At 38.5% G+C, this 27,608-nt stretch overlaps 1 long non-coding RNA gene across 1 annotated transcript in view; it reads right to left on the minus strand.

The window, feature by feature from the left end:
* Nucleotides 1–7,609: 7,609 nt before the first annotated feature.
* Nucleotides 7,610–27,608, minus strand: part of LOC308064511 — a 48,662-nt gene continuing 28,663 nt past the window's right edge. The window contains exon 2 of the long non-coding RNA XR_013928417.1: nt 7,610–27,303. This is a non-coding gene — a long non-coding RNA (uncharacterized lncRNA). The remainder of the gene's footprint in view (nt 27,304–27,608) is intronic.

Here is a 27,608-nt window from a genome sequence, read left to right on the forward strand (position 1 = left end):
GAGCTTTGAAAAGGTCACCGCATTCAGCTCCTGCCTTTCACAGCTTGCATGGGGGCTTGAAACCACCTTTCTGTGCCAAAGACAGCAAGTGCAAATCCAGAAGAATGGGTATGCCTGCACTGTGGTTTGGAGGCAGGCAAAAACTTACTCTGCCCACACTCCAAGGTGGTTGTATAGGAGCCAGCTACGATCTGGAAGTTGTATAGATATATTTGCATAGTGGTATGGTTCTATGTTTGAACTAACATGTTCCTCTGAGGCACATATGCAACACACAGAAGGGAAAGGTTTCACTGCATTCTCCATCTAGCTGAAATGTAAGTCTAAGGCAGTGCAACCTTAGGAAATTTCATCTCCACAAAACGCCTGGAGAAAGAGAGTGGATGTATAATCAGAGTCTTTTCTGTCACCCTCCTTTCCTTCACAGAAAAGTTTCCAGATACTTCATTAATAATATAGACTCTTCAGCAAGGCACCAGATAACCTTAGTCACCACTGGACCAGTTCATAGAATATAAAAACTTTTCTTCTGTTTGATTTTTCATCTTTGCACAGGAGAGTATTTCAAAGCAGGGAATACACATTTGAACTCTGACTTCACGTAATAGGCAACCACGGGGAACAGAGAGAAAAAGAGTCTGGGAGGACAAGCTTTGCAACATTTCCAGAAAAAGACCATTCCAGTCAGGATATTTGCAAAGATAATGTTGCCATTTTCCAAACGTTAATATCAGAAAGGACATTCAAGTGCTCTCTGTTTACAGTATTCCAGATTTCAGTGCTTTTTCACAAGTTTAATCAAAGTAAAGAATGTTCTCTTACTTCCAAGCTTTATATTTACATCAGAGCAGAGATGAACTCTCTAGTCTTGTACACAGGCTGGTTAGAAGACAGGACACATGGGACAGAGAATCACAAACCTATAGATGGAATTTTAAACAGAAGATTGCATCTTATTATCTTTTAACTTTAATATCAGGCCTTCTCCATCTCAAAGAATTTGGCATTCCTTGAGCCACCTGCAGCATGAAAGAAACCTCACACCAAGCAGCAACTTTTGAGATTGGCCTTTTCATCCTCTTCTGTCAGATTCTGTTTGCCTGACTTTTCTCATCTTCTTCCTGCAGGGAGGAATGCAGGGCACATGAAGGCAGCTGGAGCACAACTGTAAGATCTCTTCTCTACCCAAGCTAACAGAATCAGCAGTTATTTCAAAGGTTTAATTTTCACCTGTGGGAGCTGTTTCCTTTGAACTTCTCACTTGCTCTGGACAAATTTTAACAGAAAAGCAAACCCCACTTCAAGTGTGAAGTTTTTAGATTTTTATTTTGTTTTTTATTAACTAACATTGACATTCAGGCAGAGCAAGTAGAACAAGCCACTAAATATTTATCCTGAAATAAAAGAAGAAATTCTCTGAATTCTAAATTCTAGTGGTAACATGATTGGATAGTGTCATCAGAAATTCTTGGAAATGCAGTTCAAACAGTTTGGCGGCAAGAATTGTAAAATGCATGCGGAGAATGTTTCTTACTGCACAGACTGATTCTGTTCACATATAATCAATTCTCCCTCTTTCCTGCCTTATACCTCAGCCAAAGGCAGTGGTCAGAGTCGGTGAAATCTTTTTTTATCACCATCACCAGAAGCAGGATCAATACTGGTTGTTATCAGATACTCTGAGTAATCAGGGAAAGGAGGAAATATCCCAGACAGCACAGCCTGCTTCTTCACTTAGGATCCTGTGGATCCACCGACTTCAAATAATCTCAGTAAATTTACCCCATTTATTGAGACAATGGCTACATTTTCCTGCAGTTCGTACGGCGGTGATAGCTTGTGGAGGCAAAAGAGTGCTAGCAAATCCCAAACAAGTGCATTTGGCAGCGTTACAAAATCCTGACTAAACCCCTCCAATTTGCAATGAATTACAAAGCTTCCTAAAAACTTAGGAGAGGAATTATATTGTATGGCACATCACTCTGGTGATGTTGATCAACTGAAATCAGTTCTGTAACACATTTAAGCCAAATTAATGAAGAGACAGAAGTGGACTGGACTCAGATACACTACTATCCTCAGGTCTAAGACACAGCTAGGTTTTCATATTCCATTGACCAAACCATGAGTGTAGAAGAAGACATACTTTTAACTCTTTGGCAAAGATAGCAATATAACATAATAGAAAAAAAATGAAACAAGACAGGCAGGAAACTTCTGCTAAGTCAATATGATTTCTGGTTTGAAATCTGGGGTAAGTTCATGCCTGGTACCCCTGACTAAAACTTTCTCTAATGCTGATAGTGGTCTAGGGTATCTTGACATAAACTCAATACTGGTTTGCCTTATAGCAAAAATTTAAATAACATTATAAAGCAAACAGGTGTGGACTACTGGTGTACTCACCACAAGACCAGAGGTAAGTTGTTGATTTATTTTCTATTTTTAAGTTGCTCGAGTACATCATTAAATTTACTGCAAAGATCCTGTTTGCCCTATTTGCTTTTCTGTTTCTGGAGCCCTCCTTCTTAATGGCAAGAGGTACTTTGACCTTCCAGATTCTGTGCACCCTAAGATATAAGTTAATGGCAAAGTACCAGGCATCTCTTTTACTGCTCTGCCATTTTCTTTGCTTTTCATCCTCTGTAGTTTCCAACAATGTGACGCTACTTAAGGTACTGAAGAATGCAGTGCTCCCTATGGCATAAGAAATTTTGCAAAATATGAGTATGACATGGAACTTCTCCCAGGTGCTGTACTGCACATTAGCTGCTCACTTGAGCAAGGAAGTCCATCAAGATGCTTATTAGGATAGGAAAAGTTCTGTATTAAAAAAGACCCCTTTCATTTCCATCCTGCTCTCTTCTTTCACTATTTAACTTCATGTAACTTATCTAATCGTTACTACTTGGAATGTGAAACGAAACAACCTCTTTTTATATAGGGGATAGGTATTTTTTTTCCTTTTCATAAGACTTTCCACTGGGCCAAGAACTCTGAGCATTCATAATTAAACTTTATTTTACTTTTAAATCAGATATTAATGATATGTATGATTCATGCTCTGAACATTGCATATTCCAGGGGGAGGAACTTCTGTTAAAAGGCACAATAAAGTGAATATCTGGATAGAAGAAGATCTGTCTAATAGATGGAACAAGAAACAGATAGACAGCCTGAGGAGCTTTTCAGATAGAGATAAAAGTCACAAGTGTGTGTGTGAATTAAAGAGAACGGATCCATTTATCTCTGTCTCTTTACACCTGTGTTGAATGCTAAGAACCATCTGTCAAAACTGCATGTGAGGCCATAAAGAGTGTTTTGTTTATCTGTGAATAAATTAGGAGCCTCAGACAGGATTTCAGCAGAAGCACGGTAAGTTAAGTTGATTCTCTCACAATCTGCTCTGGCAGCTGTCCTTCCTGATGAACCCCAAGAGGGCTTTTGATGGATTTGCTCAGAGGTGGATAGGGAAAATGTCCAAGAGATTTCACAATCAGCTTTTCCCTTTCAGTGTTGCCTTTCTGATTGTCACTGTTCTTCCAGAGCAGACATATGTTATGCTTCTTAAGTGAGAACAGGCTAACTGGAGCTACTAGAAACTTCTCAGGACTATCCCACTAAGAGGTGAGTGATTCTGCAAAGCAAAGAAGCTGCCATGTTTGAAGCATCTGAATGTTACAGTAGCCATCATCACTGATGCAAAGTGTTTCTATATATAAAACCAAGGGATCAATTAATGGAAAGATCCAAACACGCTCACATGTGTGGGAACCCTTCAGCAGACCAGTCAGGCCTCCAGAAAGGATAAATTAAATACCATTACTGATGGTTAGAAACACAGGAACTGTAAATTAGTTGTTACCTGTGCTGTAAATGATGTATGAATTTGGGCAAGTTATTTAACTTCTATGCTGCTGAAGCAAGTAGGAAAAATACTTTCTGTATTGTCTAGAATGTATTCTACTAGTCCACTATATTTATCTGATCTATTCCCTAGTCTACGTGCTAGGGATTTCTTCAACTAGAGTGACCAGAATAACAATGAAATTTAAAATAGTCCTGAAATCTATCAATAAGCAATTCCTGCGTATCAAAATAAAAGTTTCCAAACCTGCAGAATGTACCCAGGATCAATAAAAGACCAATAAACTTTGTAATAAGAGAGACTTGGGCGGAAGAGAGGGGGAAATTGCCCAGAGACAGAACTGGAGAGGAAGAAATGCCTAATAAAATGTTTGGTGTTCACCCCTATGGAAGCATGACCTTATAATTACAGCACTAAGAATGTCTCAGATGAGCCAAGTTCAGTTCCCACATCTTCCACAGACTTCTGGCACAGTCTTGGCTAATTAACCAAATCCCTTTGTACCACAGAATAGGCAGCTATAATAGCAGCCCTCCCCACTGCCTCTCATGTCTAGTTAGACTGTTAAAACAAATTGTTTCTTACAAGGTACGAGTTGTTCCCTTTAACGCTTTTGTGCAGGGCACTTAGCACAGTTGGAGTAAAAGCTTTAAGTTCTACAAGTGAAAAATAAGGTAGAGAAGGAATTTATTTCTTCTTGTTGTTATTCAAGTCTTTTGCTGGAATGAGTGTAGGAGCTATTCTTCTAAGGGCAGATTTTGCAGAATGACACCAAATTCTCAGAGCAACCAGCCTTGCCATCTCAGCAATGCAAATGAAAAGTAAACAATTTGCACATGAAGTGGTAGGAGCAGCATCCTGCTGGACCCTCCATGGAAAGAGTGGCAAGGACTGGGAGTATCCTGGCACCCTAGACCTTGTTATCTGCTGTGTGGGTTTGAGTATTTTTAGCAATCCCCTTGTGGGGAGGCAGAGAATAAACTGTTATCAGGCAGGTTATGTTGAAGTTTTCAGTATACAACGTTAACACAAACTAAGCAGCATGGATATTGAGCACACAGAGAGAGAGAGTATAAGGTTCCCTGCCTCATAATGCTCAGTGGTGAAATTTCCTCAGTGTGAACTGTAAGTAGAATAAACCCAGCCCTGCTAACATCTTAAATGTTTTTTCAGACTGACTTAATTAGGCTGACCCTGCCTGGGGTCCTCACACTAGTAGCCTCTGTTTGTGTGACCCCCACACAAGTCTAGTAGGGTAATTTGAGCTGTCATTCTGCTTTTGTTGTTTGCAAAATATACGCCTTTTGTAGCCCCTGGGTACACATAATAGCTTCGCCTCTGTTCTCTACTCAGCAGAAGAAAATAAAATGAGCATAGATCTGTGTGTATATACCTATTTATGTGTCTTGACAGTACTAATCCATGCCATGTGCAAGAACTCCCTGTACTAGAGGAAGTACATGGTGGTGCTCTGTTGCCTATGGTCCATCAATGATATTGGTAGTCTACAACAGACACGTTTTTTCTTTTGTCCTGCATGTGTTGTAACTACAGATAAACAGCCAATTTGTTGTTTATTGCTTTACTGATCATGCCATTTGCCTTCTTAACACAAGATTCAACTTCATGGAATTCACTTTAATATTCCAGGTCTGAGCAACTTCACCTGAGGAACCTTTAAAAGACCTGCAAAAGAAAAAGTTTCAATTTCTGAATTTGAAATGCAAATTTAACCCTATTGATTCCCCTCTGCACTGAGTGCTTGCCATGGACTACATGGGATTATGTCAGCCTGGGGACTGGGAGGGAGAAATTGTGTTCTGGAGTAGGCACCAATAGTCTTGCCACATAGCATGTTTCAAAATCCAGTGCTGTCTCCATCTCTCGGGGTAGATGGCCAGTTTGCAAAGCGAGCACAGGAGACTCCACACTCCTACCTCTGGATTGAGTGCTGGGACTGAAAGTGATTATACACAAAAAGAAAGTGTGTTGTACTTTCCAAAGAAGGTTGTTTTTTTGTTTGTTTGTTTTTTTTTCTATTTACTGCATTTCTACTAATGCATCTCTTTCACATGGCTTCATGGCTGGGGTAAGACTCGTGGTCAGATGACATCATATAGAATTAGGAAGGGGTGTTAAAGTAGCTGTAGGTCACCTTCACCTGGATGACTTTTCAGCCGTGGCCTCACCTAGGAGATAAAACACCCATGGTAATGTTTAGAAAAACCCATATAAACTGCAACAGCCAGCCTCTGTCTTTAGAGTTATGAAGTACCTTCACAATAGTATGTACCTTGTCACAGCTCCTAATATATTCTAGCTTCTTTGCCAATGAAAGCCTTAGCTGCAGTGTTCAAGATTTGTTCAGCTTTTAGGTGTCATTCTGGCCACAGTGGTTGTCACAAGGAGGCTGAAGCAGGGCGTTTGTATGTGTGCAAGGTGTCACCAAGCTTTCACCAGAGTTAAGTCATTACATACCCAATAGAGGTAAGTAAGTGCCTTGCTGCAAAGGGATTTTGAAGCAATCACATCGTTTAAAAGGAGATCCTGGTCCGTCATAGAAAAGATTAAGCAGGTGATGGATTGTAGAAGAGAGAATAAATTGTCCAAGCTGTATCTTTTTAAACTTTCCAAGAGTTTCTAAAGTAGCTTTTTCAACATGGGGCAAATACATGAGCAGTATATATGGCAGAGTAATTGTATAGCACTCTCTTTTCTTTGATGTGGCCTCATTCACGGCTGTTCCAACTGCAAGCAGTGTGCTGACAAAATATGCACAGCAGATTGTGGTCTCTTCCCTGTTCTACATGTATTCACACCTGCCTGGGTAAAGAACAGCACTGATAATCATAAGCATCCCAAGCCTTACTTGTCTGAGGAAAATCTCCCCAGGGATCAGATACCATAGGATATTAAATATTCACACAGACATCAGTAGCCCAGAGGGAATATGGACAAAAGAAAAATCACTCTGAATTTTAGAAGAAACATATTTTCAAGGAGATACATCCAAGATTAAATTTGTTTAATCTGAAGTTATTTTAGAATTTGGTTGTAGAGCTCGGTAAGGAAAAACACTAGAACAGGATCATTCTGACACAGATCTGGTAGTCCAAACTTCCATTCTATTCCTAAATTGTCCATCAAACTGTTCATTTAAAAGTATCAGATTCCATCTAACCCAATCTTTTTAGGCAATAAAGCACTACTTTTGAATTGTTTCAAGTAATTAAAATTAACAAAAAGGTTTTCATTGAGTGGCATTGCAGGCTTAGTCTGTTGGTGGGTTTGCAACATAGCTAATGGAGGCAACTAAACCTTGAATCAGCTTTGCCTTCCTCCCTTTACTGTACCCATTATAGTGTCTCAATTCAGCTGCCTTTTGGCTCTTCTCCTTTATTTGAGGATGTTGTGGACTTAGACACCTGACATATTCTTGTATAATTTTTTTCAAAAAGGTTATAGGAAGGCTTTTTATTTTTGAGAAATGGTTTATTTTCTTGGTTTCCTTAGACCCCCATTGGTTCAATCTCAGTTATGCTCTACAAGGCTTAGTCATAAACATGCTCTTGTCAGAATGCTCCCTCATTTACCCCCTTGAGTCAGGCTGGTGCAGATTCCATTTCAACTGATAGATGTATAGAAGGCAAATAATTAGGACGACAATAAGAGACTATGGAGCTTAAATCTGGATTTCAAAAGCCAACAGTTTCTCTAAGCAGTTTTGTTGGTTCTTCACTCCAAGAAATTTTAAACATAAAAAAGGAAGAAATAAATTTGCATGTAGAGAAGCTAATAAGATGCTTATTTGGGGACATTAAAAATTAGGTTAAAAACTCTTCAGATACTATTTTCTACTTGTTTTTTAGTGCAGCAGAAAATGTGTGAGGGGGTGTTGTTATCTGAGATGGACACATGCCATTGTCATCTACTGCTCCAAGAGAGATTGTATAAGACAGTAATGAATGCATATTTCATTTCATATTTTGCTGTTGTTTAAGCAGGACAAGATATTGTTCACACCATTGAAGCTTCAACATGCACTGAATGAACACAACTGTTAGAGCTAACAGGCATCTTCCTATGTCAGCCTTCTTCCCACACTCAGCTCTCTATCCCTGCTCGCACAGCTGTTTAATTCTGTGCAAAAGAAAACACCTAGGTCAAAAAACATCTGTGGGTTTCCAAAAGCTGCTAAAAGTAACAAAGTTTCTAATAACTCTAACATATAGCTGGAGCAGTGTAAGGCTGAATAAGGAGGTTAAGCTGGTTCATTTGATAAGCTTGATAGAAAGGCTTGCAAGACAAGCTTAATGCAATTCAACAAGTTACCTTATACTAAAGGAGGAATGTAAACAGGAGACATACTTCAAACCTATAATCCATCCAGCCATAGATATTCCAAAAAGATAAAGATGTTCTTGCAAAACATCCAAGAAGATGTTTTTGCAAACATCTATTTGAATATCAGTCACAAAAAGCTGTGTGGTCCAGCAATTTTTATTTTTATTTTATTATTATTAATGGGATTTTGTTTCTGTTATTATTCATCCAGTACCTTTTCATATGCAGAAAGAAGTATATTTGCATATGCAGCAGAGGATTCAGCATGTACTTCCCCCCCCCCCGTTACTGATAAACCACAGGTTTTAAAAGATACTTCCATGCAGGAACGAAAAAGAAGTACTACCAGCAAGGTGACCAGGCACATAGAGAATTCATACAAACAATTTGTAAATAATCCATAACATAAAATGGGTTTGCTGTTTGGCAAATGCTTGCAAGTAATGATCATTTCCATAAAATTCTGGATCAGTTTATGAACACACAAAAAAAGGCTACATTCATTCAGATAATTCACAATAGTACTTTGACAGAGATAATAGAAAGTGTCATTACCCTTGAAAGAAACTACAATAGATCTGGTACTTCCTTGATAATATAAACTGTTATTGCATTGTTCACAAACTCCAGGAGCATTACAATTTTAACAGATAAAAAAGTTAAACAAATCTGTCATAAATTTCTGTGCCTAGAGGTAGGTCAGAAGTACATAGAAAAGCAAAGCAAACCAATTCAGTTTTGCAAGATTAACAAATCTATTGACAGAAAATGTACTTAGATAGATTGCAAGAATGCACCAAATCTTAATTAGTAAAACCTTAACACCCCTCTTTTCTGCAGGTTAAAAAAAAAAAAAAAAAAAAAAGAAAAAGAAAATTGTTGTTGTTTGCTTGTTTTGCTTTGTTTGGTTGGTTGGTTTGTTTTCTTTTTGTTTTGGTTTAAAGCAGACAGCTTAGGCAATGCATCTAAAAAAAGCTCTTGATTCTTCTGTATTTATTTAAATGAATTAAAATTGCCTAGTCAATTGGTGTTGTAGCTAATCTCTTGTTATTAATACCTTACTCTGTTCACACACTCTTTTTCAAACGTATATGTGCGAATAGAAATGTGCTGTGAACACAAAGAACTGACACTTTCTGGGTTAAGTGTTGCCTCCACAAACAGCAAAAAAAAAATGAAATCTAGGACCTTCTCTATCCAGCAGAATAAACAAACTCAGGCATCAAACTCTGAGTAAAGTGTAAAAGAGAAAGTAATTTTGCCCCCATAACAGCATATATTAAAGTCTGTTGATTTAAAATGTTGAGTTCTCCCACTGTTCTGAATAAGATATTCTATCCCTTATGCACAGTAGTGTCAATTCATAGAGTCATAGAATGGTTTGTGTTGGAAGAGACATCAAAGATCATCTAGTTCCAAGCCCCCTGCCATGGGCAGGGACACCTTCCACCAGACCAGGTTGCTCACAGCCCCATCCAGCCTGGCCTGGAACACTTCCAGGGATGGGGCATCCACAGATGCTCTGGGTAGCCTGTGCCAGCGTCTCACCACCCTCACAGGAAATAAGTTCTTCCTCATATATGCTCTAAATCTACCCTCTTTCAGCTTAAAGCCATTCCCCCTTGACCTACCACTGCATGCCTTTTTACAAAGTCCCTCTCCAGATTTCTTGTAGGCCCCCTTTAGGTACTGGAAGGCTGCTATAAGGTCTCCCCAGAGCTTTTTCTTCTCCAGGATGAACAACCCCAACTCTGTCAGCCTGTCTTCATAGGAGAGGTGCTCCAGCCTTCTGATCATCTCCATGGTCCTCCTCTGGACTTATTCCAACAGGCCCATGTCCTTCTTATGCTGGGTGCTCCAGAGCTTAAAGCAGGTGGGGTGTCACAAGAGCAGGGTAGAGGGGGACAATCACCTCCCTCGACCTGCTGGTCAAGAGTTCTCATACATTCATGACATAAAGAGCAAACCAACATTTACATATATAAGCTTCTTAAAAGAAGACTCAAAATGAAGCAGTGAATGAAACCCATCTAATTATTGATCTCACCTGCAGCAGATTTTCATTCATGAGCAATGTGCATAGTTCAGATGGACCATTTCCCCTGTCTTAGAAAAATGTCGCTTTTGAAATTCACTTTCCAGTGAAATGGAGCTAACATTCAACAGGTTTAAAAATAGAGCTAAATCTATGCGTTTATCAATACCTTAATTTTTAACACAATTTTATTTTTTTAGTTTCATGTCTTCCTCCTTATTTTTCATATGTTCTCAGAGCATGTTCTTCTGAGAAGCATAAAGTCATTATTGCAAACCTCAGTACAGTGGAGGCATTCCTTATTGAGCCCCAAAGACTAATAACTTATTTTTCATATACTCTTTGATCATAGCAACAGAAGAAAAGGTGAAACTCCTACTTATCAATGAGCTGAACACAGATAGTGACTTCCTGCTACGGAGAGATAGTTCAAATCCTTAATTGACCTGAAACTCCAGATATTGTGTCAGAGAACTTCAATGACCTAACTTCTCAACTTTGCACACTCTCTGAATTAAAAAAAAAGAAAAAAAAAAAAAGAAAAAAGAAGTTTGAGTGATAAGAACAACCCTAATCCAAAAGCAAAATTAAATTTGGTATTCAAGTGTCAAATAGAACCACTTTAATTTATTGAATGCTTGTTGAAAAAATCTAGCTTACCAAGATATTCATTAATATCATGGACTTTTCTTTCACCTTGCTGATGAGTGGCTCAGTATATGTAAATTGCTTCATTATATTCTATTGCTTTACAAAAATTTCAGGAAATAACATTTTTGTAAGCACCCCTACATGCAAATTATTTCTTACAAGAGGATGAAAGCTCAAATAAAATGAAGTGGTTCATCTTCCCTTATTCTCACAAATCCTAAACCTCATCTCTGTAGAGTATGAGCTGAAAAAACCCCACCTCTTGCCCTCAACCACTCTGACTGTGACTGTCTTGGTACTCCAGCTCCAAAGAATGAAGAGTACTAAGAAAATAAACACCCTGCAGAAACAGCAAGGAAAAGTGGGACCTTAATGTAATTCTGGTTTTGTTTATTTCAGAGTTTATTGTCAGCATGAAGTGGAACCAGGAGATTGTTTGAAGAGATCTGCCTGTTGTGACTGTCTCAGAAACAGTAGCTTTATAACACAGATAAAAATGTTTTTTAAAGGTATTTTTCAAGTGATTGAAATGCAGGTTGTTGTTATGGGAGGATATCTGCAAAGAGATCGGGTTTGTATTGTACTCACCATTGGTAAAAGTGGAATCATGATGATACATGCCAAACAGTTGTTCATTTCCCCTTGGATCCAGTCCCCCAGGTGAGCATCACTGATGATGCTCTGTGGCTTAAGAGAGGTCTTGTCCTTCTATTCCTGGGGTTCAACATCACAATCAGGGAACTTAATTTAATCTGAAAGTAGAGAAAACAAAGTATGCTGAAACCAGGAGTAAGGGACACTTGTTACCTTGCCATACTTCTAAGAACCACACTGCACACTGCAGAGCACAGAGTTCCATGCAGTCCTCCATTTCAATGGTCCCTCTGGCTGCCCTTGACTGCCTAACTGACATCTGTCACAAAAGCAGCAAATCCCCTGACACTACATGAAGAGAGAAGTTTAGTCCTGGTAGCAAGGAGTGTCACATCAGGAAGCCCAGCAGTTTCCAGGTACACACGCAATTCCTGTGGTGGTCCTCAGTCCAGACCTGGCCCAGCGTGACTGCAAGACAAGTAGATGGCTGCAACCAGCTGCTCTCCCAAGGTCAGTGAGTGCCACCCACGTGTGGAGGCAGAGGCAAGGAGTGAGAGGCAGAGATGCAGGCAGGCCAGGGCAATGCAGGGATGCAGTATGGAATGGGAATTTCAGGCCCATGACTATATGGACGAAGGAAGGAAGCAAGCAAGCTCTATGCTAAGTCAAGCACAGGAGGTACACAGTTCCTGGAAGAAGGGAGTAGAGCCACTTGTACTACAATGGATAGACTAGCTTCTAGCACATCTGTAGTTTGCCCACAGGGTCTCACCACCTTCTTCTAAATGCTTACTCCATGTCCATGTCCATGTACACAGTAGTGTCCTGATGTAAGTCACCTTACATTCCAGAAGAGAAGGTCATTACTGCATTCTTAAATATTTCAGCAGTAAACACAATACTTCAGTATTAACTATCCATTTGACTTTGTACAGGAACATCAGAAAGCTCTGAGACTTCTGAGGAAGGGTTAGAAATTCAAATTTAGAAACCAGTAAAACATCCCTATACACAGAATATGGAAAAAGTATGTTAAAGGGGCCCCCATTATCTTCACGCATCTTTGCATTCAACTAATTTCCTTGTGTCCTTTGAAAAGCCAGTCATCTGTTTCCCAAATTTATCGGCCTATCTTTGGAGATAGGTATTGCGAGAAAATGGGAGAACATCATTCTAGTGCACAGCACCTTGGCTGCTCTGCTCTGCAGATTAAGAGCTCCAGATAAGTCCTTATCTGCTTTCTAGAAGCAGTTAGAAAGCTGCTTTTCTTTAAGAATATAGAAAAATAAGTAGCTGAGAAAACAGACATATTTGCAATTTGTTTCCTAAAAGGCAACTGTCAACCACTAGTAAAAATAAAGGCTTTTTTTTAAGTATCAGGTATCATCCACAATCACTTGTAGGTATTTTGAATTATTCTGTTGTTTTCCTGTAGATGCACCTCTTCTTGAAATATTACACACAGGGTCAGTTTTTCCTTGTCTTTGGACTTCATTGCTGCCTGTTGCTGCCCCATTGCTGCAGATTTCATGGTAAAACTTACTTCCCAGGATCCCTGAACATTGTTCTTTCTTCTTTCTAATCTTACCCTTCACAAGTTCATTGGCAAGGGGCTTCAGTGGATGCTTTTCATTTCCTATATCTTTTTGGGTATTTTTTGGACTCCTTGGAGTCAGCCAGCCTCACTGTATCAGGTCTCATGAGGCAATTCATTGTCATCCCTTCAAAGTCTCCACAAATTAAACAGAGTTTTTCTGTAAACTAACACTTCTGGATTACTTCTATTGACACTTTCCAGCATTTTCTGCTCTCCTAAAGCAGATTTCAGGACAGATGTCAATGGTTTGCCTGCCTCAACAGGTTATCTGTTTTTTTTTTTTTTTTTTTTTCCTACAACTCCCCTCACAGCAAGATACCACCAGTAAAAGACACCACCTCACAGGAAATTTCTCTCAAAAACAAGTCAGTCCACTTTTGTGGGTTTACTACAAAACAGATCCTGAGGAAGAAACTACAAAAGTTGTTTTATGAGAGATAATTAAAATGAGAGGTTTGGGTAGCTATTCATATGCATCATTAATGTGCATATGCAATGCCTCAAAACTATCTGCAGTAGTCCTTGATTTTGATGCAATCAGAACATGCTGAAAATAGGTTATTTTGTTTTGTTTTCAGAACAGACCAAAGACAAGCAGAAAAAAACTGTTCACAGTAGTCAAATAAACAAATATGTATTAGTGGATTTCATACGGACAAACAGAAAAAGATAGAAAAGCAAGAACCTGGGCAAAAAAATAAACATAATTGTATTTCCCCCTTAGGCGTATTAACCATATCTGCAAACAGAACTCTTGATTTCTTCATTTTCCATTGACAGATGCTTCAGGTGAAATCCATTTAATGACTGGTCCTCCTAAGGCTGAACTAAAAATAAAAGGTAACAACGAAAATATTATTTTTAATGACTGAACATGGAAAAAATGCATCATATATAATAGAAATGCACCACACACTGCACATACAGTGTGAGGGTACTAGACCACAAACAGACTGCATTTACACTGTATGGAGAGCACAAAGCAACTATGAAAGGATTGAGCATGCATCTTTGAGAACAGTATTGCAACAGTATTTCCTTTCAAGTCCCTACACCCTTGGTCTGGACAGGCCTCTTTTCTACTAAGGAGACAATGTTGGATAAGCCTTAAAGGGTTTTGAAAGAGGGGCGTGTCAAGGCTAGGCTGCTAGTGACACTGTTTCAGAAATTGCAGCTGTTCTTGTAGCCGCTGTAATTAAATGTTTCCAACAGAGACAGGGCAGCCACCAACACAGCACCACTGGAAGGGCACAACAGTTCAGCATCACTTTATGCTACTGTGTCTTGAGCTGCAGGCTCTGGGATGCACAGCACAGACCACCAGCTCCTCTTTCAACAAGGTTCATCGTTACCTCCTGGAGCAGTTTGTAGCCTTATATGAAACAAGTATGTTATGATGTGCATGGACATAGAAATCAACATGAAAAAGGTTAAATTAATTTGGAGTTTTGTCCAGAAACCCTGAGTGACTTTTAGTTTAATTGGGATAACTTTATTGGTCTCTACCTTTGGTCGCTGATGGCAGCCGAGTTGTTCATAGAATATAATTTAGATACAGTGAGAGATGTTTCAAAGGATCCAAAACATTTCATTCTTGAATTCTCCCAAATAATGACTAGGCAAATATAGTATCTGAATTTCCTATCGGTCACCCTAAACCAAATCTTGAGCCACAGTCAAAGTCAGAGAACAAGAATGAACATTGGCACTTTTGGCTTTCTGAGCCCATGCCATGTCAGTGAACACACTTGATCAGAATTCAAACTTGAGGCCAGAACTAGAGTAAACAATATACGATACCCCACAAGAATTTAATGAAATAATACAAAAGAAACCAGCAGCCATGTTTTAGTAAGCGGTGCTTGGCTCTCCAGTGAAATAAAAGTTATTTGAGAGGACTGGAAGATCCTATCTAGGTGATGGCTGTCCCCAGTCCTGGGCGACTATAGAAGGTTAATACTTCAGGAAAGATAATCAGTGTGACAGACCTTGCACTGAATACATCACCAGTTTTAAAAAATGCTCTCAGTGATTATTGGACATTTAAGCTCATGTTCACTGAGCAATAAGTAAACAGAGAACAGGCCTGACCTGAGACCTGTGAAACCACCTGTATTGATGGTGAACAGCAAATGTGACTGAGCATCAAAGACATGCTGCCAACTGATCCAGTGCTAGTGTGAGTACTGGCACTAATCCAGAAGGGATTGACCTAAATCTTAAAAAAATCCCAAAACAACAAACCTCTATCAAATATTGACAAATTAGAAAATTGTTCATTTATAGGTCTTGGAACAAAATAATAGCTGGTGATTAATGGAAGCTGTCTTTGGAGTTGCAGTTAATAATTACTGTTCTCAGGACTGCAAAGTTCCTTGGTTTTAGTAGAAATGAATATTCACACACTGTCAACCCATCTAATAAAAATATGGAAGAAAAGCAGGTATACTGCTAAGCAATTTTATGTGGGGTAGTTAAAAAGAACGGTACAAAATGTCACCACTGGTAGCACCAGCAGATGCCAGGATTTATCTTTCATTAGCTCAACATGTCAGAAATTAGGTCTCTGAATCTAAACTAATCACCTTTAGCTCCTGTTATAATCAATGAGGGAAAATACAAGCATTGCCCAGGCATAATTCATCTGAACTGTCTTAGATATCTGTCTCAGGCATTTACATCCTGCAGCTACATGAAATAAAATGTTGGACTGTCTCTATAATTAATGTGTCAGTGCCTAAGTAATAATCTGCATTTTCATCATAATCTGTTGTAATTTCATTTTCTGTTACATAAATGTTTACTTGACATTTATGGATTTAAGAGCTTATGATAAGGGAAGAATCAGGGAAAGCTTTTCTCCAAGATCTGTCAGAGAGCCTCCCCCTCTATTACAATATTTTTTGTGAAATTAACACAATAACAGTAACAATAATTCTAAAAAATTAAAATCATACCACAGTGGGTGCTAGGCAACTCATAAAGATCATAAGAGCGTGTGAGGAGAGAGAAGTTGGAAATATGCTTGACAAAGCTGTACAATAATTCTTATTATTAAGTTAAGCTGACAGTTAAGTTAAACTGAGAGAAGTGATAAAATATGTTTCCTCAAAATAAGCTAGTTAACCTTCCTACCTCAGTTTCCCTAGTCATACACTGTTTTTTATTAAATATTGGTAAGATTAAAACTGTACCTTATATGATCCATACAAAAAATATTATAAATTCTATAGCAGAATGTTGTCCTACCAAGAGTGAAAAAAAAATACATTTCTGCTGGAGAGTTATGAATAGTTAAGAACTTGTGTTAGGCAAGAATATATCATAAACTCCCACCTTCTTATATTCCAGTAGTCACAAATACTATTCATTTTCCGTGTTATTTTAAACATTACTAAAATATTTGAAAGGTCCTACTGCTTTTTCAGTCAATAAACTGTATACTATAATCAGCATATCATTTCAATAATACCTAAATATAAATCTACTTATATGCAGCATTTGACTTCTATGCTTAAGAAAGCTGGAAGCTAAAAAGTTGACTGGAATCTTCTACACTGATGTGCATTAAAGATGAAATTCTAATTATTAAATCTTTTCTATTATGGACTGGTTTTCAGATATTCAAAAGATATTTAATCCCTTTGGTATTTGCCTTATTACTGCCTCCAGCTGTATATTATGCACTGCAAAATTAAAACACTTCATTCCACTCCTATGTAATTTTTTTTTCATTTCTGTTACTACCTGAGGCAGAAAAAGCATACATGTGAAAGACTACCTTGGTCTTGTCACCAGCAGTTGTCACACTTCATTCCTCTACCATACAAATATATACACACACATACCCTTGCACGCTTAATCCCTGATATCTAATGCATGAGCATGTATCAACACATCTTCTGAAAAATCAGCTTTGCTGAAGTCCATTTGCACAGAGGACAGGACTTGAGGCAATCCACAGATTGACTGCATTTCTTCTACAGAAAAGAAATATTTGCATATTTGGGAGCTGAGCTTACTCAACGTGGTTGAATAACTTTCAGTCCTTCACAGTTTCCCTTGTTGGTCAAAATCAGGAGCCAATGCCATGAAGACCAATGTGGTAGATTGAAAATGATCTTTTTTTAAATGATGCCTCTGCTAATTTTGATCACTCCAAAATGTAAACTAAGTTTTTTCAAAACATTCTTCCATAGCAAGTCACTCATATGATTTAGGCACATATAAAATTAGTGGTCATAGTCTACAATTATGGAACTTAATTTATGCTCCAAAGCCATCTTTTTGAAAAGTAGATATTAATGAGCGGATCAGAGAGAAATAAATGTTGAAGGTCATGAGGTGGTAAAGCAAAAACTGAGTACACTGAACTTTGTAAAAATTATACACTATTCTGTTCACACATAACATAAATTTACATTTAAGTCTATTTAATGCTGTCTTATGATTAATACTTTGCCTTTATAAAACCTCAGCCTGCTGGATAAGTTTCGCACCTCCCTGCATTCTTTGGTTATGTTCACAACCCAAAACCTGATTGTTGTGTTTTCAGCTCAGTACATTTTTTTCTTAGCTAAGCAACAAAAGGTGTTTCCCATGTTAATGGTATGCTCAGAGCTCTGTCTCCTTGTTTGTAGAGCTTCCCATTGAAACTCTTGGATCTGTGTGGAAAGTAGTTTTTATTGCTTCATATTGCAATAAACCCTTTTGTATTTGTGGATGAAGACATACCAGAGCACAGGAAACCACCTCCATTTCTGTTTCCCTGTATACTGCACCTGAGAGAGATGGAACAATAATTCACAACCTGCAGGCTTCTGCAAAGCCTTCTGCCTCGCCTCTAGCTTCTTTCAGCTAGGAGTGCAGTCGTGAGGGGCTGGTCCCAAACCAGCCATTTCCCCCTTTCATCTTCTGCTGCGTGTATGTGCCAGCTCACACATCTGTTTTGTATTCCACATCCAGGCCACACACACACATACAGCCACTTCTGGAGTTTACCAACTCACACACACACACACATGGGCAGCATGCAAGGAAGAATGTGAAATTATCAGATCTTAATCATGTCTGGTTTATACATTTTTCTTACTGCAAAACCATCCAGGGATTTACAAAAACCTCAGGGCACTTCTAGAAATCAGGCAAGAATTTCTGGGTTTTCCTCACTTCTCTGTGGGTCAACACATGTAGAGAATCATCATCCCTATATTAAAAAGGACTTTTTGCACTCTTTCTTCCTAAAACATATCTTTTCCAGGGACTGTGGGAACAGCAGGCAGGTCTTTACCTTGCACTGGCTTCTGATGCAGGGATGGACTGCTAGAGTTCCTCACTGGAAATCAAATGATATTGAGTTGTGTTTCAGGGTTATTTGAAAGTTGAATACTTTCCTGAGGAATTGTTTCTGCAGTGATTGCCAATTTTCTGCTTGAGAGGTTTATGATCAAATAGTTTCTGGCAGGAGCCTTTCGTTGGGTTCTTTCAACTGCTGGTTTTACGAGGACATTCGCTAGTGAATGTTCAAATTTCTTCTGCCGTTTCTGTTAACATTTACAGAACAAATTTCAGCACCTGCTAGAAGATGTGAGGCACTGATAGCACATAGATGGAGAGGATATGGGATCAGCTGTGGCAGGAAATAATAAATAGAGTACTTTGACTACACAGCAGAAGATGAAGGTACAAATCCAGTGACAGATGCTAAATGATTTAACATTAAAAAGAAAAGGCTTGATACTTATTTTAAGCTAACTTACAAAGGGACCTGACTGGCTAGTAGGACACATACGTCCCAAATATCTTCCCAGGGTGAGTTAATTTCCAATACAATTTTCAAGAAGTACACGCTGAGGTCACTTTTAGACACCTGAGCATAGCTATTATAAAAACAATTTTAATTATAATATTTATGCTGAGATGCACTTGTGAAATCAGGAGCAACTAAAAATCCACAATAACTCAGCACACAGCCAGCATAAAAAAACCTTGCATATGCTGGAGGAGTCAACACAAAGTGAGACACGCTGAATAACCTGGCACTTGCATGGGGCAATATTATAATAATAATAACTATTTGATTCCTTTGCTGTATGCAGCAGAAGGCTGGGTAAATGAGTCACACTTAAGTTAATACTGGACATAAAAATAAGCCATTAAGAGGCCATTCCTATACCATTTGCATTTACAAGGAAAGCTGTTTTATAACACACATACTTAGAAAATTGAGACATCGTGGAGACTTGAGATAAGCTGAAAAAAACAGTAGCTGCCATTACTCTCTTGAGATAATCCCAGCAGCTGAGGAAGTGGGATGGCCATTACAGCGGTGAGCAAGCAACTTTATTCATTGTGGATTCTTCCTTTTGTAATTTGTTTTAAATTGGTTTTGGTTTTCTTCCTAATTGAATGTAATGCTTGTGAGAGTTGGACTGACAAGGTTGGAAAATTCAGTCCAATATGCTCATTTCTAAAATCAGCAGAGCAAAGGCAGAAACTGTGCAGCCTTGCCCAGCTAAATATGCCCTGTGTGTTGTCAGCTGGGGAAGAAACCACTAGTGTAACTCCTAAAATGCTTGTATTTTCTTTGGTGCAAATATCTTGTTCCAGTAATTGCATTAAAACCATGTATTTACTGGGTAAATATAGCTCTCATTCACTTTCAGAGTCAATTATATCTAACCTAGAGATCTATCTGTAAAACATTGACTATTCTTATAATTTTCAGCCTTATCTCTATTATTATTATTATTATTATTATTATTATTATTATTATTATTATTTATTATTATTATTACCACTCCCTTCAGAGCCAACAGACTACTTTGTGATAGACTACATATTGTGTGTATATATTTAGAGAAAGAGCATATGAGCTATAGTAAAAGACAGGCCCCTCTCTGGGGTGGACTAAGGCCACAGCTCAGGAATCCTCTATGGAAAAAAACCCATTATGCACTGATAAAAGTCCTTTCTCAAACCAATATGATTTCCATTCATGAACAAAATAGGTGACAGATGAAGCAGGACCATTTTACTGAGGATGCAAAGCACAGGCAAATGAGTTGACTTGCCAGCAAGCTAGGAACTAAGTGTAGCCTTTTTGGAGCATCTGAAACATACCTTTGTTAAATTTATTTTGTGGGGGTCTTTCTCTCTTTCTCTTTTCCTTTCTGTCCATGTACAACTCTACTTTATATTGTGTACTTTGCTCCTTCTAACATGGCAACACCTGGCTCATGGGGACCACTGGGCAGACTCAAATGGCACAGCCTACCTCCTTCTGGTCTCTTCCACCCAGGTGAGTATGTGCCTGCTGGCAAGGTTTCCTCAGGCTCTGTGGGCAGTCCCTTTGGACAGAAAAAACCTTCAGTATCTGAATTGTTTTCCTACTTTTCTCCTACTTATTCTCTTTCTTTATTCCTTTTTCAGTGCATGCTTTCATCCTTCCCATGGCAATATTGCCATAGGGGCAGAAAAAATTTTCTCTGTTCACTGCCATTTAATGCTTCTTGTTCCTACTCTGTGGTTCTTTAAACAGTTTCTCTGCCCACGCTACTGCGATATCTGTTTTAATTTTCTTGTAGCCATCACTTACTCAAAGTATTTAGTTTCTGCTTTGTGGCTTCTTACATGAATCTGTAGCTAGTGTTTGTAATACAGTTTCCACATCTTTGGGCAACTTCCTCTTGATCTGCTCAGAAATAATATTGGTAATTACTATGCCAATCCTGAAGTGAGAGGTCATCTACCCTACTGCACCTTACCTCTTTCCAGTATTTGGAATGCACCATTTCCAGCTCTCCATTCCCAAATCTTTTCTTAGCCAAACCAAAGACAAAGACAGTCAATTAATTGACATAATACAACACTAGCATTGTATCTTTTCCAAGCAAAATTCTTTTCAGATCTAAACCAGAGGAGGGACAACTTATAAATGTTAAGAGATAATCAGTGACAGAGCAAAGATGACAGGAGGACACTGAGCTTTTCCAGCAATGTAGCAAACATTGCCTTCCAAGTAAAAGCTGAGGCAGTATTTCAGTTAATTCTTCACAACAGTGAAAGATCTGTTCAAAATAAGCCAAACAAGAAAGCACAAGGTCCCAGATGAATACACTTATTTCTTTCTGTAACCTTCTCAACAAAGCTATCAAGGCTAATGGTAGCATTAATAGGAGAATGCAAATCAAAAGCAATCCCTGGAGCAATTTATATCCAGTCAGCAAGGGGGAATTCAAGCTGGTGTCTGAAAATTAACACCTTGTCAGACGGGAATAATGATGAGAAAAATTTGGGATTACAGTTTGGTAGTTGAAAACAGATATACTAAGACACCCTACATTTTCTTCACTAGTTTCCTGCTACAGTCCTACGGCTTTAATAAATGAACAAGTCAAAGATCAGCCCCTGCTAATTGGGATGTAGACACTTGCATGTCTGCTTGCTGCAGAGAGTCACTAATTCTAAATTACTGCTTTAGACTTGACGTTGGGAGTCATAGTTACAACACCATGTATGAATCAAAGCTTCAGAGGAGAGCACCTACAAAGTCTGCTGTAATTCACATACCAGGAGGGGGAAAAGAGGATACACTATACTTCATATTTTCTCATAATTAAATGTTTTACTCATATTGAATCTCCTTTAGTGATGAGACAAGCTAGATGGAAGCAATTTCAAAGAGCACAGCATGTAGAAGGGCAAGGGAAGGTCTGGCTGATTGTGGACGTGATGAAGCTTCGCCCTGGACAGAGAAAGTTAATTCTGGGAAGCACCTATGTGCTTATAAACATGGCTGCTGGGACAGGAGAGTCAAAAGAGGAAAACAACAGGAAAGAAGGCCCTCTTCTATGGAAGAACAAGCACCAGGATACAAGAAATAACACCAGAACCCAGACTGGACACAGACCTGGAGGGGCCCAGGTCCAAGTGTTACACTTAGATACATGGTAACTCTGCTCTGGGAGCAGTTATCCGTGATTGGTATGGAGATATGCCACTTAACCTCATGGCCAGAGATCATTCATTCTCTGGCACAGTAGCCTTAGCGGGACAGAGAGATGAAGTAGAAACATGGATGAAGAGAAAAGAAATTAGAAAAAAATACCTAATAAAGCAACCTAGGATATTTTTGCACAGATGCAAAGTACATAGCAAGTCCTCATCTTCCTAGTGATTCTGATGACTGGCTCAAATGTTCACAAAGGTGCTAAGTGTTTGCACACTTCGTTTCCAGAGGAGCAGGGATAGTAGACTGATTCTCTGTCCTTTACATGTCTGTTAAAACCAGTTTTCTCCAACCTCTGAAACCCTAATCATGTTCAATCAAACTGAAAGTTACTTGGTCTTTTTGGGATGGGATCCCCTCTACATCAGCCTCACTAACGTTTCAGTTCAGTATAGACCAGTTTCTAAAGACTCCAAAATGTAAGCAAAGACAGTGGAAAGAAAATGCAAAAATAGCTAATTCAACAGTGTCATGTTGAAACATGAACATAGATGTGCAAGCTGCATCACTGCAATACTAGCATCCATAGAACAGCCCCATCTTACAACACTGCCTGGCTGACAGACCTACTCACCAGAGCGTGCTGTAAAAAATTGTATAAATCCTTTCTGTGACTGTGTATGAACACTATTCAGTGAATGAATTAATTTTTTAAGACTCTCCTGTCAGGCAGAGGAAACACTAGAAAGCAAGTACAAGTTTAGCAAGGAAATATCTAAAGGAAAACCATACAGTGCTGTCAAATAGGAGCACTGAATGCTTAAAGGTTAATTTTGTATGTAGCTTAATTTTTCATTAATAATTTGATGCACTAGAAAGTCTGGTGTTTGCATTTAATTTTCTTTTTTTATGTTTTTACTTTGTTGCACTTAAATCCATTCTAATTTGTGTAAACACTTATTTAATACCTGATGTAAATTGTGAAACAAAGAGTGCTTGCAAGGCAGCAGTTAAAACAGACCTCCTTTTCCCTTGGGATGCCATTACTTCTGAAAACATGGATTCAGCCTCTCACAGTATATGGAAAATATGCCAAAGAAATATAGTTAAATGTTAGATTTACCCTCTGGTGACTTTCTCCTGCAAGTAGTGACCATCAAGGAAAACAGAAGAGGTGCAAAAATATTTAGTTGCTTACAGAGCTGGGATGAAACCTGGCAGCAGTATTGTTGCATTATTCTTTGAAACAAGGGACAACTAGAAGTGTTCCAGTTTTTTTTCACTGCTCATGCTGTATTAGACAATTGGTGGGTAGCAGCTGTGCAATACCATTGTAGTCTCACATTTGTCTGCATTCCAGCACTGCCTTTATCTCCTCATACCATAACTTCCTTAAACTTTTCAGCATTTGATGTAAATTTTCCAGGCTTCTCTTTCTCTACATTTAAGAATAAGCAAAGGCAAATCAGTCATTTGGAAAGGAGAAGAGAATGACATGCAGCAAATATTGTGAAAACCTATGTGAAAAAACACCAGAGTTACAAAAAAAATTTCTCTGATTCTAAAACAACATGAAAAACTAAAAGTTAGAGCTGCCAGCACACTTGCGATGTTTCAGACACTTCATTCATTTGTACATTGCATACCTCCTCACCCCTTTTGTCTAATTGTAGGACTGAGACTCTCTGTTCTGTATATGCATGTTTTCTGTGGTGTTTAACTATTGCATAAGGAGATTGAAATTTTTTGTGGCCCTCTAGAATTGAAATAAACAAATAAACAAACAAATAAATAATTAAAGCATATTCAAGCTGGGAAATATCAACAGCTAGAATAGAACAAATGACTTTAGTTATGAACATTCAGTGTCTAATTACAGTATAGCTTATTATATCTTTAGTACAGTGCTTCTGCCAGCCCCCACTAAAGCAGCTAAGTGGGTTCAGATGGCTGCAAAAAGCTTTGCTGAAATCACTAGGGGAAGGCTAATAAAAGAAAAATCTCACATCTTTGTAATTGAGGATGCGGTTTGCCATCACAATCAGTAGTTATACAGTGCCAAAGTCATCTTTGTGACTCAGGCTCAGTGTCACAAATAAAATGTTTGGAGGTTGGATGTTATTGTGGAGAATACTGAAAAGTGGCTGTTGGTCTGTTGTGGTTTTATTCATTAAAGTTTCACTGCAAAGCTATTTGGGTTTGGAAGATATTGATACCTGAAAAAACTTTAATTTGTCTGTAAAAGTTGTAAAGATGAAAAAAACAGCAACATTCTGTAACTTTATATATATATATATATGGATTTTTATCTGTAATCAATGAATGTGGAGAGATTTTTCTTGTGGAAAACTTGAAATGAAATGTCTCTGTGAAAAGTTACATTTAATAAAAAGGAAATATTTTGTCAGGTTTGTTCTTACCAATTCTACCAAACACCTGTTTTAGACACAAGATGAAATTTGTGCTAGTGCAGAGATTCCTAGATAATACTCCTTGGTCTGCGCTCTGTTTTGTGTAAGCCAGATATATATAGAAGTTGTTAAACATGGAAACTATACAGCTGGCTGCCCTATGCTGTGCCAAGCTATGGGGGCTATCTCTATCAATTGTGCAAAAGCATTGGTGTTAAGTTAGCCAGCCATGGCATGCATCAACCAGTTACATTAGTCCTCAAATGAAATTTATGTCCCTGTGTTATACTTGAGAAAGTTGCTACCAGGAGTTGGAAATGGAAAAGTAAAGTAGTAATAAACACTATAAAATAATTTTACACAGATGACACTTAAATAAACATAAATAAAAAATTAATTGGTTCATTTGAAATTAGTAAATAAACTAGCTTCCATAATGGAAACAGGTTAATTACCTACTATAATTCAATAATCATGAGGTCTATTAAAAAAATAAATAGAGATTAAGAGTCCTGCAAGAAGAAAAGGGAAAAATGAAATCAGAATATCCAAATAGGACAAGAAGCTAAAGGCTCTTAAGGAGGGGAAGAAATTACTTTACTTTAGTACTACATCAATTCAGGCTACACTGGAAAAAAAAAAAAAAAAAAAAAAACAACAACAACAAAAAAAAAAACACCCAAAAAAAGAAGCAACTAAAATTATAACAAAAAAAACCCCAAACCCTTAGATTTAATGTATTTTTTTATAAATAGAAAAATTATAGATCTGTAGTTTTTATTAGGGAATACAACTTCCGTTTATAATCTGTGTAGGTGAACTGACATCTTTACATTGTATGCTTGTGTTATAAATCTTTATTTAATAAGAAATAGTTAGATGATAAAAATAACCCTATTATTTTTGCATACAAATGAAGCTTTAGAGAGAAAAGAGATTGATCAAGTTGCTGTTATTATGAAACAGATTTTTAGCCTCAGTTTAACAACTTTTCTATTAGCATTCCTCTCACTAGCAAATATATATTCAAGAGAGCAAATCTTCAGCTAGTACAAACTGGGATTCCTGCATAGTCTTCAGTACATTCACACTGATTTACACCATCTTAGCATCTGGCTTATTGTTTCTATTACCATTTTTCTATTACTTGATGCTGCTTCAATTTTCTCCAAAGCCAGAGAGATCTGAGTTATAATAGGCAGTTACTTATACTATTGGTAGATAATAAAATAAAAAGAAATGGTTCTAATGGCTTCCTTGGCACTTTATGGGTATGCAGCAAAACAAAGAGTGTTACTCTAATGAGATTGCAATCTGTGTTGTACATAGGCTAATGCCACCTCCACTTCAAATTCACCAGTGCTTCATATTTTTAGGTCCTTTGCAGGTTCTGCAAACTGTTTTGGCTAAAATGTTAGGAGGCAATGGTGACCCAGAGCTGAGACAGGTCAAGGGCAAACAGGACTTTGCTGAATAAGCAAAAGAGTTGAAGGAGACTGGAACTAGGAGCTAGTAAAAGACACAGAGAGTTATTCGGCTAACTTGGGCAAATGGTTGAAAAACATGAAGAAGCTTGTTGCTAGAGCTAGTGCAATCTGGAAGAGATGAATAGGAAATGGAAAAATAACAGGGAAAAGAATTGTGTGATACATGCTGGGATGCAAAAAGATGGGAAATGGCCAGAGAGGAAGCAAGACTGCTGAAAGAGCTAAGGAGGGAGCAGGGAGGTGATCTGTGACTGATGAAAAGCTCAGTGAGACTAGGAGAGGGATGCAAGGGGAAGGAAGGTGGGTGCTGGAAGAATTGGCATTGGATGTGGATGTGCCAGTGGGACTGGTATGACGTATCTGATGGATGCAGGTTGAGACAGTGCAGGCAAAAAAAAATGAGAATAGGAAGAAGAACTCGGAAAGTGATTTAGTGGGGCCAGATGACAGAGATTTAAGCTTGAGGAAATAGGCAGAGGGCTGGAAAAACCCCTGCAGAAGCCCATAGGGAAGCCACGGCTCTCAGCTCCGTGTCTGCTGGCCTTTATGAGCCCACTCTGTCACTGGCCAAGGAGCCATCGATTAAAAAACTTCCCCAAATTCCACCCCCACCCCCAAATAATCAGTGTCTATACCTCAAACATCCAGAAACTTAAGCTCTGTGAAAACAATGGTGAAGTATATAATTTGTTCACTTCTGAATATGGTTCTGGGGAGGGTAAAGTTCCAGAACTTCTTTCCTTCTGTCTGCCTTCTCTGAGGCTGATTATTGTGTCATTATGGTTCACATGAAATTTGACACAGCCTAAACCCATATGCTACATAACAAAACAGTAGGCAAGATAAGAAAGAGAATCCTGTTTTAGTAAAGAAACTGTGTTAACACAGCTGGGCAAACTCTGCTAATGCTGTTTTGAAAAGATGCCACTGGGAAAGGCAAAAGCAAGACATTAATTATTTGAAGATGATATTCTTCCTGCTCAGCTTCTTGTTTTTGGCTCAGTCCTTCCTTCATCCAAAACTCCTGCTCCAGCCACCACATCCAGTCCCTGTCACACCCCACACTAAATCACAGCACCGAGGGAGTTTTCAGGTTACTCGGAGATTTACAACTTGCCCCCACAGTACACTGTCTCTTCAGAAGCCAAGCACATAGATGATGGATTGGAGTTTTCCCCCATGGCTTGGCTAGCACAGCCACTGTCTTTCATCAGGCCTTCACACCTGCAGGAAGAGCTGGGCTGGGACAAGGAGGAGCCCTGCACACAGCTTGATGCTCAAGGGACCAGGAGCCAGGACACACTGCAGGGATGCACAGGATCAGTCCAGATGCAGACTGTGGGAAACTCTTTCACCAGCTTCACATCTGTAAAGAGTCAACATAGTAGCCAGCAGTGTAAATTATTTCACCCTCTCCCTTCTTGATGTTGGTACTTTTGTTACTGCCTAACGCAACACTATTTCTATCTCTTGGTGAACTAGAAATTCTTTTTTATAGGTTTGCTCCATTTTAAACCCAGGAACATTTTCAGTTGTGGTCAAAATACCACATGCAAAAAAAAAAAAGCCTAGAAAACCCACACTGTTTTGTTGAAAATGGATCTTGCTTATTACAGCCTTGTAGCTATCAGTATTTGGTGAGCAGTTTGGGAATTACTGATCTAGATGAAA

The sequence above is a fragment of the Falco punctatus genome, assembly GCF_963210335.1.
Source record: "Falco punctatus genome assembly, chromosome: 5".
In the NCBI taxonomy this organism is placed as follows: domain Eukaryota; kingdom Metazoa; phylum Chordata; class Aves; order Falconiformes; family Falconidae; genus Falco; species Falco punctatus.